General features: G+C 39.0%; 3 non-coding genes across 3 annotated transcripts; all 3 read right to left on the bottom strand.

Annotated features, from left to right (window-relative positions):
- Positions 1-2,488: 2,488 nt before the first annotated feature.
- TRNAI-AAU (transfer RNA isoleucine (anticodon AAU)) lies at positions 2,489-2,562 on the bottom strand. The gene has a single exon. It is a non-coding gene; the product is annotated as a tRNA-Ile (tRNA).
- Positions 2,563-8,359: 5,797 nt separating this feature from the next.
- Positions 8,360-8,433, bottom strand: TRNAI-AAU (transfer RNA isoleucine (anticodon AAU)). Its single transcript has one exon. It is a non-coding gene; the product is annotated as a tRNA-Ile (tRNA).
- A 3,000-nt stretch (positions 8,434-11,433) lies between these two features.
- On the bottom strand, positions 11,434-11,507 carry TRNAI-AAU (transfer RNA isoleucine (anticodon AAU)). The gene has a single exon. It is a non-coding gene; the product is annotated as a tRNA-Ile (tRNA).
- Between the last annotated feature and the right edge of the window lie 5,077 nt (positions 11,508-16,584).

Genomic DNA, 16,584 nt, shown 5'->3' with positions numbered 1-16,584 from the left:
CCCCACAAAGAGTTTTCTTTCAGTACATTATATAGTACATTAAATGCTGCCATTAAAAACAAGAACTTGTCTCGCTAAAAACAAGCCCTTATATGACTATGAGGACGGAAAAATAATAAAGTTATGACTATCGGAATACAAAGAGGCAAAATCAAGGTATTATTTTTGTCCTTAAGGTTGAAATTGGACCTCTAAGATGATTTCATGCAATAAACTCTGCATTTCTATAAATCACCGGTTAGACCATACATGGAATATTGTGTACAGTTTTGAGCACCTGTGTATGAGAAGGACATTGCTGAACTAGAATGCGTGCAAAGAAGGGAAAGCAAGGTAATTAAAGGACCTCATCACAGACGGGGATTCTTTACTGTAAGAGAAGTTCTACGATTGAACTCTCTGCCACATTGAAAAGTGTTTTTTTGAAAAATATAAAATGTCATCATATTTGTACCAGATTCTGGAGATGGAACTTTGATCCAGGAATTTATTCTAATAGCCATATTTGGAGTAAGGGATGAATTTTTCCCCTAATGACAACATTGGAATGCACTCCAAGACAGTTTTTGCCTTCCTCTGGATCAACACGGCAGGTTTATAGGTTGAATTTGATGGACCTTTTTTCAATATTATCATCTATTCAACTCTGTAACAAGCATGTAACAAAAGTGAGCTTCCATGGCCCGTACGTGGATCGAACCCGTGACCTTGGCGTTATTAGCACCACGCTCTAACCAACTGAGCTAACCGGCCACTTTTACACCAAAGATTCACGTCACATCAGTAGAAAATACATGCAAACGTGTATTCATATTGATATCCTATTAACCTGAATAATAAAATAAACTTGCAATTTTTACTACTCAAAAAGCATTGGACAAATTGCTTTTGTGTTTTCCATTCCACCCCACAAAGAGTTTTATTTCAGTACATTATATGGTACATTAAATGCTGCCATTAAAAACAAGAACTTGTCTCGCTAAAAACAAGCCCTTATATGACTATGAGGACGGAAAAATAATAAAGTTATGACTATCGGAATACAAAGAGGCAAAATCAAGATATTATTTTTGTCCTTAAGGTTGAAATTGGACCTCTAAGATGATTTCATGTAACAAACTCTGCATTTCTATAAATCACCGGTTAGACCATACATGGAATATTGTGTACAGTTTTGAGCACCTGTGTATGAGAAGGACATTGCTGAACTAGAATGCGTGCAAAGAAGGGAAAGCAAGGTAATTAAAGGACCTCATCACAGACGGGGATTCTTTACTGTAAGAGCAGTTCGAAGATTGAACTCTCTGCCACATTGAAAAGTGTTTTTTTGAAAAATATAAAATGTCATCATATTTGTACCAGATTCTGGAGATGGAACTTTGATCCAGGAATTTATTCTAATAGCCATATTTGGAGTAAGGGAGGAATTTTTCCCCTAATGACAACATTGGAATGCACTCCAAGACAGTTTTTGCCTTCCTCTGGATCAACACGGCAGGTTTATAGGTTGAATTTGATGGACCTTTTTTCAATATTATCAACTATTCAACTCTGTAACAAGCATGTAACAAAAGTGAGCTTCCATGGCCCGTATGGGGATCGAACCCGTGACCTTGGCGTTATTAGCACCACGCTCTAACCAACTGAGCTAACCGGCCACTTTTACACCAAAGATTCACGTCACGTCAGTAGAAAATACATGCAAACGTGTATTCATATTGATATCCTATTAACCTGAATAATAAAATAAACTTGCAATTTTTACTACTCAAAAAGCATTGGACAAATTGCTTTTGTGTTTTCCATTCCACCCCACAAAGAGTTTTCTTCAGTACATTATATGGTACATTAAATGCTGCCATTAAAAACAAGAACTTGTCTCGCTAAAAACAAGCCCTTATATGACTATGAGGACGGAAAAATAATAAAGTTATGACTATCGGAATACAAAGAGGCAAAATCAAGATATTATTTTTGTCCTTAAGGTTGAAATTGAACCTCTAAGATGATTTCATGCAACAAACTCTGCATTTCTATAAATCACCGGTTAGACCATACATGGAATATTGTGTACAGTTTTGAGCACCTGTGTATGAGAAGGACATTGCTGAACTAGAATGCGTGCAAAGAAGGGAAAGCAAGGTAATTAAAGGACCTCATCACAGACGGGGATTCTTTACTGTAAGAGCAGTTCGACGATTGAACTCTCTGCCACATTGATAAGTGTTTTTTTGAAAAATATAAAATTTCATCATATTTGTACCAGATTCTGGAGATGGAACTTTGATCCAGGAATTTATTCTAATAGCCATATTTGGAGTAAGGGAGGAATTTTTCCCCTAATGACAACTTTGGAATGCACTCCAAGACAGTTTTTGCCTTCCTCTGGATCAACACGGCAGGTTTATAGGTTGAATTTGATGGACCTTTTTTCAATATTATCAACTATTCAACTCTGTAACAAGCATGTAACAAAAGTGAGCTTCCATGGCCCGTACGGGGATCGAACCCGTGACCTTGGCGTTATTAGCACCACGCTCTAACCAACTGAACTAACCGGCCACTTTTACACCAAAGATTCACGTCACGTCAGTAGAAAATACATGCAAACGTGTATTCATATTGATATCCTATAAGGGTATGTTCACACGGCGGGGGTCCGTAACGGCTGAAATTACGGGGATGTTTCAGCCTGAAAACATCCCCGTAATTTCAGCCGTACCGGCATGTGCGGGCGCTTGAACGCCGCGTCAATTACGGCCGTAATTAGCGCTGCTATTCATTGGAGTCAATGAATAGCGGCTCCAATTACGGCCAAAGAAGTGACAGGTCACTTCTTTGACGCGGGCGTCTATTTGCGCGCCGTCATTTGACAGCGGCGCGTAAATATACGCCTCGTGTGAACAGACAAACGTCTGCCCATTGCTTTCAATGGGCAGATGTTTGTCAGCGCTATTGAGGCGCTATTTTCAGGCGTAATTCGGGGCAAAAACGCCCGATTTACGTCCGTAAATAGGCCGTGTGAACATACCCTTAACCTGAATAATAAAATAAACTTGCAATTTTTACTACTCAAAAAGCATTGGAAAAATTGCTTTTGTGTTTTCCATTCCACCCCACAAAGAGTTTTCTTTCAGTACATTATATAGTACATTAAATGCTGCCATTAAAAACAAGAACTTGTCTCGCTAAAAACAAGCCCTTATATGACTATGAGGACGGAAAAATAATAAAGTTATGACTATCGGAATACAAAGAGGCAAAATCAAGGTATTATTTTTGTCCTTAAGGTTGAAATTGGACCTCTAAGATGATTTCATGCAATAAACTCTGCATTTCTATAAATCACCGGTTAGACCATACATGGAATATTGTGTACAGTTTTGAGCACCTGTGTATGAGAAGGACATTGCTGAACTAGAATGCGTGCAAAGAAGGGAAAGCAAGGTAATTAAAGGACCTCATCACAGACGGGGATTCTTTACTGTAAGAGAAGTTCTACGATTGAACTCTCTGCCACATTGAAAAGTGTTTTTTTGAAAAATATAAAATGTCATCATATTTGTACCAGATTCTGGAGATGGAACTTTGATCCAGGAATTTATTCTAATAGCCATATTTGGAGTAAGGGATGAATTTTTCCCCTAATGACAACATTGGAATGCACTCCAAGACAGTTTTTGCCTTCCTCTGGATCAACACGGCAGGTTTATAGGTTGAATTTGATGGACCTTTTTTCAATATTATCATCTATTCAACTCTGTAACAAGCATGTAACAAAAGTGAGCTTCCATGGCCCGTACGTGGATCGAACCCGTGACCTTGGCGTTATTAGCACCACGCTCTAACCAACTGAGCTAACCGGCCACTTTTACACCAAAGATTCACGTCACATCAGTAGAAAATACATGCAAACGTGTATTCATATTGATATCCTATTAACCTGAATAATAAAATAAACTTGCAATTTTTACTACTCAAAAAGCATTGGACAAATTGCTTTTGTGTTTTCCATTCCACCCCACAAAGAGTTTTATTTCAGTACATTATATGGTACATTAAATGCTGCCATTAAAAACAAGAACTTGTCTCGCTAAAAACAAGCCCTTATATGACTATGAGGACGGAAAAATAATAAAGTTATGACTATCGGAATACAAAGAGGCAAAATCAAGATATTATTTTTGTCCTTAAGGTTGAAATTGGACCTCTAAGATGATTTCATGTAACAAACTCTGCATTTCTATAAATCACCGGTTAGACCATACATGGAATATTGTGTACAGTTTTGAGCACCTGTGTATGAGAAGGACATTGCTGAACTAGAATGCGTGCAAAGAAGGGAAAGCAAGGTAATTAAAGGACCTCATCACAGACGGGGATTCTTTACTGTAAGAGCAGTTCGAAGATTGAACTCTCTGCCACATTGAAAAGTGTTTTTTTGAAAAATATAAAATGTCATCATATTTGTACCAGATTCTGGAGATGGAACTTTGATCCAGGAATTTATTCTAATAGCCATATTTGGAGTAAGGGAGGAATTTTTCCCCTAATGACAACATTGGAATGCACTCCAAGACAGTTTTTGCCTTCCTCTGGATCAACACGGCAGGTTTATAGGTTGAATTTGATGGACCTTTTTTCAATATTATCAACTATTCAACTCTGTAACAAGCATGTAACAAAAGTGAGCTTCCATGGCCCGTATGGGGATCGAACCCGTGACCTTGGCGTTATTAGCACCACGCTCTAACCAACTGAGCTAACCGGCCACTTTTACACCAAAGATTCACGTCACGTCAGTAGAAAATACATGCAAACGTGTATTCATATTGATATCCTATTAACCTGAATAATAAAATAAACTTGTAATTTTTACTACTCAAAAAGCATTGGACAAATTGCTTTTGTGTTTTCCATTCCACCCCACAAAGAGTTTTATTTCAGTACATTATATGGTACATTAAATGCTGCCATTAAAAACAAGAACTTGTCTCGCTAAAAACAAGCCCTTATATGACTATGAGGACGGAAAAATAATAAAGTTATGACTATCGGAATACAAAGAGGCAAAATCAAGATATTATTTTTGTCCTTAAGGTTGAAATTGGACCTCTAAGATGATTTCATGCAACAAACTCTGCATTTCTATAAATCACCGGTTAGACCATACATGGAATATTGTGAACAGTTTTGAGCACCTGTGTATGAGAAGGACATTGCTGAACTAGAATGCGTGCAAAGAAGGGAAAACAAGGTAATTAAAGGACCTCATCACAGACGGGGATTCTTTACTGTAAGAGCAGTTCGACGATTGAACTCTCTGCCACATTGAAAAGTGTTTTTTTGAAAAATATAAAATTTCATCATATTTGTACCAGATTCTGGAGATGGAACTTTGATCCAGGAATTTATTCTAATAGCCATATTTGGAGTAAGGGAGGAATTTTTCCCCTAATGAGAAAATTGGAATGCACTCCAAGACAGTTTTTGCCTTCCTCTGGATCAACACGGCAGGTTTATAGGTTGAATTTGATGGACCTTTTTTCAATATTATCAACTATTCAACTCTGTAACAAGCATGTAACAAAAGTGAGCTTCCATGGCCCATACGGGGATCGAACCCATGACCTTGGCGTTATTAGCACCACACTCTAACCAACTGAGCTAACCGGCCACTTTTACACCAAGGATTCACGTCACGTCAGTAGAAAATACATGCAAACGTGTATTCATATTGATATCCTATTAACCTGAATAATAAAATAAACTTGCAATTTTTACTACTCAAAAAGCATTGGACAAATTGCTTTTGTGTTTTCCATTCCACCTCACAAAGAGTTTTCTTTCAGTACATTATATGGTACATTAAATGCTGCCATTAAAAACAAGAACTTGTCTCGCTAAAAACAAGCCCTTATATGACTATGAGGACGGAAAAATAATAAAGTTATGACTATCGGAATACAAAGAGGCAAAATCAAGATATTATTTTTGTCCTTAAGGTTGAAATTGGACCTCTAAGATGATTTCATGCAACAAACTCTGCATTTCTATAAATCACCGGTTAGACCATACATGGAATATTGTGTACAGTTTTGAGCACCTGTGTATGAAAAGGACATTGCTGAACTAGAATGCGTGCAAAGAAGGGAAAGCAAGGTAATTAAAGGACCTCATCACAGACGGGGATTCTTTACTGTAAGAGCAGTTCGACGATTGAACTCTCTGCCACATTGAAAAGTGTTTTTTTGAAAAATATAAAATTTCATCATATTTGTACCAGATTCTGGAGATGGAACTTTGATCCAGGAATTTATTCTAATAGCCATATTTGGAGTAAGGGAGGAATTTTTCCCCTAATGACAACATTGGAATGCACTCCAAGACAGTTTTTGCCTTCCTCTGGATCAACACGGCAGGTTTATAGGTTGAATTTGATGGACCTTTTTTTAATATTATCAACTATTCAACTCTGTAACAAGCATGTACCTTGTGTGCTAACAAAAGTGAGCTTCCATGTCCCGTACGGGGATCAAACCCATGACCTTGGCGTTATTAGCACCACACTCTAACCAACTGAGCTAACCGGCCACTTTTATTCCAAAGACACACTTCACGTCACGTCAGTAGAAAATACATGCAAACGTGTATTCATATTGATATCCTATTAACCTGAATAATAAAATAAACTTGCAATTTTTACTACTCAAAAAGCATTGGACAAATTGCTTTTGTGTTTTCCATTCCACCCCACAAAGAGTTTTCTTTCAGTACATTATATGGTACATTAAATGCTGCCATTAAAAACAAGAACTTGTCTCGCTAAAAACAAGCCCTTATATGACTATGAGGACGGAAAAATAATAAAGTTATGACTATCGGAATACAAAGAGGCAAAATCAAGATATTATTTTTGTCCTTAAGGTTGAAATTGGACCTCTAAGATGATTTCATGCAACAAACTCTGCATTTCTATAAATCACCGGTTAGACCATACATGGAATATTGTGTACAGTTTTGAGCACCTGTGTATGAGAAGGACATTGCTGAACTAGAATGCGTGCAAAGAAGGGAAAGCAAGGTAATTAAAGGACCTCATCACAGATGGGGATTCTTTACTGTAAGAGCAGTTCGACGATTGAACTCTCTGCCACATTGAAAAGTGTTTTTTTGAAAAATATAAAATTTCATCATATTTGTACCAGATTCTGGAGATGGAACTTTGATCCAGGAATTAATTCTAATAGCCATATTTGGAGTAAGGGAGGAATTTTTCCCCTAATGAGAAAATTGGAATGCACTCCAAGTCAGTTTTTGCCTTCCTCTGGATCAACACGGCAGGTTTATAGGTTTAATTTGATGGACCTTTTTTCAATATGATCAACTATTCAACTCTGTAACAAGCATGTACCTTGTATGCTAACAAAAGTGAGCTTCCATGGCCCGTACGGCGATCAAACCCACGACCTTGGCGTTATTAGCACAATTCTCTAACCAACTGAGCTAACCGGCCACTTTTATACAAAAGCTTCACGTCACGTCAGTAGAAAATACATGCAAACGTGTATTCATATTGATATCCTATTAACCTGAATAATAAAATAAACTTGCAATTTTTACTACTCAAAAAGCATTGGACAAATTGCTTTTGTGTTTTCCATTCCACCCCACAAAGAGTTTTCTTTCAGTACATTATATGGTACATTAAATGCTGCCATTAAAAACAAGAACTCGTCTCGCTTAAAACAAGCCCTTATATGACTATGAGGACGGAAAAATAATAAAGTTATGACTATCGGAATACAAAGAAGCAAAATCAAGATATTATTTTTGTCCTTAAGGTTGAAATTGGACCTGTAAGATGATTTCATGCAACAAACTCGGCATTTCAATAAATAACCGGTTAGACCATACATGGAATATTGTGTACAGTTTTGAGCACCTGTGTATAAGAAGGATATTGCTGAATTAGAATGCGTGCAAAGAAGGGAAAGCAAGGTAATTAAAGGACCTCATCACAGACGGGGATTCTTTACTGTAAGAGCAGTTCGACGATTGAACTCTCTGCCACATTGAAAAGTGTTTTTTTGAAAAATGTAAAATGTCATCATATTTGTACCAGATTCTGGAGATGGAACTTTGATCCAGGAATTTATTCTGATAGCCATATTTGGAGTAAGGGAGGAATTTTTCCCCTAATGAGAAAATTGGCATGCACTCCTAGGCAGTTTTTGCCTTCCTCTGAATCAACACGGCAGGTTTATAAGTTGAATTTGATGGACCTTGTTTCAATATTATCAACTATTCAACTCTGTAACAAGCATGTACCTTGTGTGCTAACAAAAGTGAGCTTCCATGGCCCGTACGGGGATCGAACCCGTGACCTTGGCGTTATTAGCACCACGCTCTAACCAACTGAGCTAACCGGCCACTTTTACACCAAAGATTCACGTCACGTCAGTAGAAAATACATGCAAACGTGTATTCATATTGATATCCTATTAACCTGAATAATAAAATAAACTTGCAATTTTTACTACTCAAAAAGCATTGGACAAATTGCTTTTGTGTTTTCCATTCCACCCCACAAAGAGTTTTCTTTCAGTACATTATATGGTACATTAAATGCTGCCATTAAAAACAAGAACTTGTCTCGCTAAAAACAAGCCCTTATATGACTATGAGGACGGAAAAATAATAAAGTTATGACTATCGGAATACAAAGAGGCAAAATCAAGATATTATTTTTGTCCTTAAGTTTGAAATTGAACCTCTAAGATGATTTCATGCAACAAACTCTGCATTTCTATAAATCACCGGTTACACCATACATGGAATATTGTGTACAGTTTTAAGCACCTGTGTATGAGAAGGACATTGCTGAACTAGAATGCGTGCAAAGAAGGGAAAGCAAGGTAATTAAAGTACATCATCACAGACGGGGATTCTTTACTGTAAGAGCAGTTCGACGATTGAACTCTCTGCCACATTGAAAAGTGTTTTTTTGAAAAATATAAAATTTCATCATATTTGTACCAGATTCTGGAGATGGAACTTTGATCCAGGAATTTATTCTAATAGCCATATTTGGAGTAAGGGAGGAATTTTTCCCCTAATGACAACATTGGAATGCACTCCAAGACAGTTTTTGCCTTCCTCTGGATCAACACAGCAGGTTTATAGGTTGAATAGACCATACATGGAATATTGTGTACAGTTTTAAGCACCTGTGTATGAGAAGGACATTGCTGAACTAGAATGCGTGCAAAGAAGTGAAAGCAAGGTAATTAAAGGACCTCATCACAGACGGGGATTCTTTACTGTAAGAGCAGTTCGACAATTGAACTCTCTGCCACATTGAAAAGTGTATTTTTGAAAAATATAAAATTTCATCATATTTGTACCAGATTCTGGAGATGGAACTTTGATCCAGGAATTTATTCTAATAGCCATATTTGGAGTAAGGGAGGAATTTTTCCCCTAATGAGAAAATTGGAATGCACTCCAAGACAGTTTTTGCCTTCCTCTGGATCAACACGGCAGGTTTATAGGTTGAATTTGATGGAACTTTTTTCAATATTATCAACTATTCAACTCTGTAACAAGCATGTAACAAAAGTGAACTTCCATGGCCCATACGGGGATCGAACCCGTGACCTTGGCGTTATTAGCACCACGCTCCTACCAACTAAGCTAACCAGCCACTTTTACACCAAAGATTCACGTCACGTCAGTAGAAAATACATGCAAACGTGTATTCATATTGATATCCTATTAACCTGAATAATAAAATAAACTTGCAATTTTTACTACTCAAAAAGCATTGGACAAATTGCTTTTGTGTTTTCCATTCCACCCCACAAAGAGTTTTCTTTCAGTACATTATATGGTACATTAAATGCTGCCATTAAAAACAAGAACTTGTCTCGCTAAAAACAAGCCCTTATATGACTATGAGGACGGAAAAATAATAAAGTTATGACTATCGGAATACAAAGAGGCAAAATCAAGATATTATTTTTGTCCTTAAGGTTGAAATTGAACCTCTAAGATGATATCATGCAACAAACTCTGTATTTCTATAAATCACCGGTTAGACCATACATGGAATATTGTGTACAGTTTTAAGCACCTGTGTATGAGAAGGACATTGCTGAACTAGAATGCGTGCAAAGAAGGGAAAGCAAGGTAATTAAAGGACCTCATCACAGACGGGGATTCTTTACTGTAAGAGCAGTTCGACGATTGAACTCTCTGCCACATTGAAAAGTGTATTTTTGAAAAATATAAAATTTCATCATATTTGTACCAGATTCTGGAGATGGAACTTTGATCCAGGAATTTATTCTAATAGCCATATTTGGAGTAAGGGAGGAATTTTTCCCCTAATGACAACATTGGAATGCACTCCAAGACAGTTTTTGCCTTCCTCTGGATCAACACGGCAGGTTTATAGGTTGAATTTGATGGACCTTTTTTCAATATTATCAACTATTCAACAAGCATGTAACAAGCATGTAACAAAAGTGAGCTTCCATGGCTCGAACCCGTGACCTTGGCTTTATTAGCACCACGCTCTAACCAACTGAGCTAACCGGCCACTTTTATGCCAAAGATTCACGTCACGTCAGTAGAAAATACATGCAAACGTGTATTCATATTGATATCCTATTAACCTAAATAATAAAATAAACTTGCAATTTTTACTACTCAAAAAGCATTGGACAAATTGCTTTTGTGTTTTCCATTCCACCCCACAAAGAGTTTTCTTTCAGTACATTATATGGTACATTAAATGCTGCCATTAAAAACAAGAACTTGTCTCGCTAAAAACAAGCCCTTATATGACTATGAGGATGGAAAAATAATAAAGTTATGACTATCTGAATACAAAGAGGCAAAATCAAGATATTATTTTTGTCCTTAAGGTTGAAATCGGGCCTCTAAGATGATTTCATGCAACAAACTCTGCATTTCTATAAATCACCGGTTAGACCATACATGGAATATTGTGTACAGTTTTGAGCACCTGTGTATGTCCTTACATTGCTGAACTAGAATGCGTGCAAAGAAGGGAAAGCAAGGTAATTAAAGGACCTCATTACAGACGGGGATTATTTACTGTAAGAGCAGTTCGACGATTGAACTCTCTGCCACATTGAAAAGTGTTTTTTTGAAAAATATAAAATGTCATCATATTTGTACCAGATTCTGGAGATGGAACTTTGATCCAGGAATTTATTCTAATAGCCATATTTGGAGTAAGGGAGGAATTTTTCCCCTAATGACAACATTGGAATGCACTCCAAGACAGTTTTTGCCTTCCTCTGGATCAACACGGCAGGTTTATAGGTTGAATTTGATGGACCTTTTTTCAATATTATCAACTATTCAACTTTGTAACAAGCATGTAACAAAAGTGAGCTTCCATGGCCCGTACGGGGATCAAACCCGTGACCTTGGCGTTATTAGCACCACGCTCTAACCAACTGAGCTAACCGGCCACTTTTACACCAAAGATTCACGTCACGTCAGTAGAAAATACATGCAAACGTGTATTCATATTGATATCCTATTAACCTGAATAGAGATGAGCGAACCGGGACAACCGAACCCGGTTTCGGTCCGAACTTCCGGTAAAGTTCGGTTCGCAGCGAATCCGAACTTCACCGGGTTCGGCCGAACCCGTTTTGACCGAACCCGGTCAAAAACATTATACAAATCGGCAGCCACTTATCTCTATCAATCACTGATAGAGAAAAGAGGCTGCTGATTAAAAATAAAATAAAAAGCATTTCATACGTACCCGGTCGTTGTCTTGTTGACGAGTCCCTCTTCTTCCTCCAGTCCGACCTTTTCTGACGCGGCAGCCTGTGATTGGCTGCAGAGGCCTCTGCAGCCTGTGATTGGCTGCAGAGGCCGCGGCAGCCTGTGATTGGCTGCAGCGCTCACAAGGCTGCATCGTCATCAAGGAATGTCGGGCCGGATGTCGAGAGGGACGCGTCACCAAGGCAACGGCCAGGAGACCGGACTGGAGGAAGCAGAAAGTTCTCAGTAAGTATGAACGTCTTTTTTTTTACAGGTACTGTGATCGGTAGTCACTGTCCAGGGTACTGAAACAGTTACTGCCGATCAGTTAACTCTTTCAGCACCCTGAACAGTGACTATTTAGTGTATGTGCACACACACTAATTACGTCCGTAAATGACGGACGTATTTCGGCCGCAAGTACCGGACCGAACACAGTGCAGGGAGCCGGGCTCCTAGCATCATACTTATGTACGATGCTAGGAGTCCCTGCCTCTCTGCAGGACAACTGTCCCGTACTGTAATCATGTTTTCAGTACGGGACAGTAGTTCCACGGAGAGGCAGGGACTCCTAGCATCGTATATAAATATGATGCTAGGAGCCCGGCTCCCTGCAGGGTGTTCGGTCCGGTACTTGCGGCCGAAATACGTCCGTCAATTACGGACGTAATTAGTGTGTGTGCACATACCCTTACTGACGTCGCCTAGCAACGCTGCCGTAATGACGGGTGCACACATGTAGCCACCCGTCATTACGGGGCCTCATGCACACGACCATAAAAACACCCGTTATCACGGGTCGTAATTACGACCCGAAATAGCGGGCCCATAGACTTCTGTTAGCCACGGGTACCTTCCCGTTTTCTCACGGGAAGGTGCCCGTGCCGTTAAAAAGATAGAACATGTTCTATTTTTTTATTTTACGGGCCGTGCTCGTAATTACGACTCGTAACTACGAGCACGGCCGGCCGGCCACGGGCAGCCGGCCGCTTTTGCGAACCGTGCTGTCATTATAATTATAGCAGCACGGCCCGTAAAATAGAAAAATAGAACATGTTCTATTTTTTTAACGGCACGGGCACCTTCCCGTGAGAAAACGGAAAGGTACCCGTGGGTAACAGAAGTCTATGAGCCCGTTATTGCGGGTCGTAATTACGACCCGCAATAACGGGTGTTTTTACGGTCGTGTGCATGATGGGAGCACGGCTCGGAAAAACGAACGGCTGCCCGTGCTCATCTCCTGAAATAATCTGTGCTGCCTTAAACTCTGTGGACAGGTCAGGATCCTGTTTCTTTTAAATGCTGCTAGGGAACCTGCTCGATCCACTATATAAGGCTACGCTACAGTGCAGCATTTAAAAGAAACAGAATCCTGACCTGTCCACAGAGTTTAAGGCAGCACAGAGTATTTCAGGAGATGAGCGTGCAGATTCAGTGCTGTTGTGAACTCTGCTCTTACCATTACGTAGCTCTCAGTCTGTTATCTCTCCTCCACTCCTGTCCTCAAGAACACCTTCACATGATTGGCAAGTCACCACGTAATGGTAAGAGCAGAGTTCACAGCAGCACAGAGTATTTCAGGAGATGAGCGTGCGGATCTTGTGCGTGGTGGTGACTTGCCAATCATGTGAACGTGTTATAGAGGACAGGAGTGGAGGAGATGTAACAGACTGAGCTACGTAATGGTAAGAACAGAGTTCACAGCAGCACAGAGTATTTCAGGAGAGGAGCGTGCAGATTCAGTGCTGCTGTGAACTCTGCTCTTACCATTACGTAGCTCAGTCTGTTACCTCTCCTCCACTCCTGTCCTCAATAACACCTTCACATGATTGGCAAGTCACCACCCCGCACAAGATCCGCACGCTCATCTCCTGAAATACTCTGTGCTGCTGTGAACTCTGCTCTTACCATTACGTGGTGACTTGCCAATCATGTGAAGGTGTTCTGGAGGACAGGAGTGGAGGAGAGGTAACAGACTGAGAGCTACGTAATGGTAAGAGCAGAGTTCGCAGCAGCACTGAATCTGCACGCTCATCTCCTGAAATACTCTGTGCTGCCTTAAACTCTATGGACAGGTCAGGATCCTGTTTCTTTTAAATGCTGCACTGTAGCGCAGCCTTATATAGTGGATCGAGCGGGTTCCCCAGCAGCATTTAAAAGAAACCGTGTTTGTGTATGTGTGTGTTTGTGTATATATGTGTGTTTGGGTATGTGACTTTGTCTGTTTTTGTTTTTATATGTGTGTGTGTATATATGGGTGTGTTTGTGTATATGTGTTTTGTGTATATGTTTGTGTATATATGGGTGTATTTGTGTATATGTTTGTGTGTAGATGTTTGTGTGTGTTTTTGTATATGTGTATATGTGTGTATATGGGTGTGTGTTTGTGTGTATATATGGGTGTGTTTGTGTATATGTGTTTGTGTATATGTGTGTTTGGGTATGTGTGTTTTTGTTTGTATATGTGTTTGTGTATATGTGTTCGTGTATGTGTGTATAACTGTGTGTGTGTGTGTTTGGATATGTGTGTTTTTGTTTGTATATGTGTGAGTTCGTGTATATGTGTGTGTTTGTCTGTTTATGTGTGTGTGTATATCTTGTTGTGTTTGTGTATATATGTGTGTGTCTGTGTATGGTTGTTTGTTTGTGTGTGCGTGTATATATGTGTGTAGGTGAGTAGAAGTATTGGTATTGTTCACATTGATAACTGTTTTTTTATGTTGTTGCAGATTTTGATGTACCGATTGGACTACATCTACGATTCGTTGGACTACTGCGTAGATCTGCGTTTTTTCAAATTTTAATAAAATGGTTAACGAGGGTTTTGTTGGGGATTTCTTATTTCAATAAAAAAGAATTGTCTTTGTGTTTTTTTTTCAAACTTTATTAGTGCCTAGATAATGGCAGTTGGCTGATTGACAGCGTCCATTATTAAGGCGGTACTTAGTGTTAGCCGGTGCAGAGGCTAGCACTAACCACCCATTATTACCCCGGTACCCACCACCACCAGGGGTGCCGGGAAGAGCTTGGTACGATCCAGTACCCGACCATCTGTTGTGATGGTCGGGTACTGGGGCGGCCGTAGGCTGGTATTATGAGGCTGGGAAGGGCCAAAATCAGTGGACCTTCCCACCCTTGTAATGCTAGGCTGCTGCTGCTGTGTTGTATCGGGCTGGTTATAAAAATGGGGGGGACCCCCACGTCGTTTTTTTTTTGGAATTTAACAAATTTAGCAATAGACGGGTCCCCCACATTTTTAATAACCAGCCATATACAAGGCCGCAGCAGTCTGGCATTACATGGGTGGGAAGGGCCACTGGTTTTGTCCATTCCCAGGCTAATAACACTGTGTTGTATGTGGCTGGTTATGATAAATTGGGTGGAACCCCATGTCTTTTTAAAAAAAAAAATGTAAATAAATAAATAATTTAAAAAAATGACGTGGGGTCCCCCCCACTTTTATAACCAGCCAGATACAACACAGCAGCAGCAGCCTAGCATTACAAGGGTGGGAAGGTCCACTGTTTTTGGCCCTTCCCAGCCTCATAATACCAGCCTGCGGCCGCCCCAGGGCCCGACCATCACAACAGATGGTCGGGTACTGGATCGTACCTGGCTCTTCCCGGCACCCCTGGTGGTTTTGGGTACCGGGGTAATAATGGTGGTTAGTGTTAGCCTCTGCACCGGCTAACACTAAGCCCCGCATTAGTAATGGATGTTGTCACTCAGACAGCGGCCATTACTAAAGTGGTAATAATAAAATTTGAAAAGAAAAAGACAAAGATATAGATAAAATATTTTATTGAAATAAAGCACCCCCAACACAACCCTCATTAACCATTTTATTGTAGAAAAAAAACGTCATCTAAGTAGTCCTCGAAACCGACGTAGTCCAAACACCAAACCTGTAAAAAAAAAAAATAATGAAATAAAACATGTCGTAGGCTTAGATTCAGTTTAATGTGTGATACTGACTGTTATACCATGTATAGAAGCCTGCCGTGAAGTTGACTTAGATACAGGGCGCCAGCAGACAGTATCATACATGGCCATACATACATATATACAAATATACATACATATATACAAACATACATACATATATACAAGCATGCACATATATACATGCAAATATACATACATGCAAACATACACACATATATACGTGCAAACTATCATACATACATGCATACACACACACATGAAAACATACATACATACAAACAAACATGCAAAGATACATACATACATATATACAAGCATGCACAAATATAAATGCAAACATAAATACATGCAAACATAATTACAAACATGCACATATATATATAAACATACATGCAAACATACATGCAAAAATAAAAACATGCAAACATACATACATGCACATATATACATACATACATGACAACATACATACAAACATACATGACAACATACATACATGCAAACATACATACATGCAAACATACATACACACATGCAAACATATATACATGCAAATATACATACAAACATGCACATGTATACATACATGCCAACATACATGCAAACATACATGCACATATATACATACATACATGACAACATACATACATGCAAATATACATACATACACACATGCACATATATACATACATGCCAACATACATGCACATATATACATACATGACAACATACATACATACATACATACATGACAACATACATACATATATATATATATACACACATGCAAATATACATACAAACATGCAAACATACATGCAAACATAC

The sequence above is a fragment of the Rhinoderma darwinii genome, chromosome 3 (genome assembly GCF_050947455.1).
Source record: "Rhinoderma darwinii isolate aRhiDar2 chromosome 3, aRhiDar2.hap1, whole genome shotgun sequence".
Taxonomy (NCBI): Eukaryota; Metazoa; Chordata; class Amphibia; order Anura; family Rhinodermatidae; genus Rhinoderma; species Rhinoderma darwinii.
This window is presented reverse-complemented; position numbering and strand designations above follow the sequence as displayed.